The sequence below is a fragment of the Ctenocephalides felis genome, unplaced genomic scaffold (assembly GCF_003426905.1).
Source record: "Ctenocephalides felis isolate EL2017-DRISC unplaced genomic scaffold, ASM342690v1 CF-g0.4_SCAFFOLD_03572, whole genome shotgun sequence".
Taxonomy (NCBI): domain Eukaryota; kingdom Metazoa; phylum Arthropoda; class Insecta; order Siphonaptera; family Pulicidae; genus Ctenocephalides; species Ctenocephalides felis.
The window spans coordinates 43,531,781-43,532,175 of NW_020539726.1; positions in this window are offsets into that span (position 1 = coordinate 43,531,781).

Consider the following 395-nt stretch of genomic DNA (forward strand, 5'->3'; position numbering starts at 1 on the left):
ATACATATATAATATATATGATTTAGAAGTTAATTTCAATGTTGAGATATATAAGTAAGTTCTTTAAGGACGTTACATCAAACAAAGAAAAAACTAAGATTTATAAAATAATATTTAATTCCAAACGTTCCGACATACAATTTGATGCCATCATCAGTGGATCTATAAGAAAAAAAATTGAAAAAAATTATATAGACTAGGTAACTATAAGAATCATAATTTGGTTGACACTATGGTAACAAAACAACAACACTTATCAATATAAAAAGAGATAATAAAACTAGATAATAAAAATATATTATATAATTATTTTTTTATGTATCGCCCTTAAAGATCTTACACATATAAGTGTTATGCACGTTTCGTATGTGCGTTTCACCATTATTATTATTTTA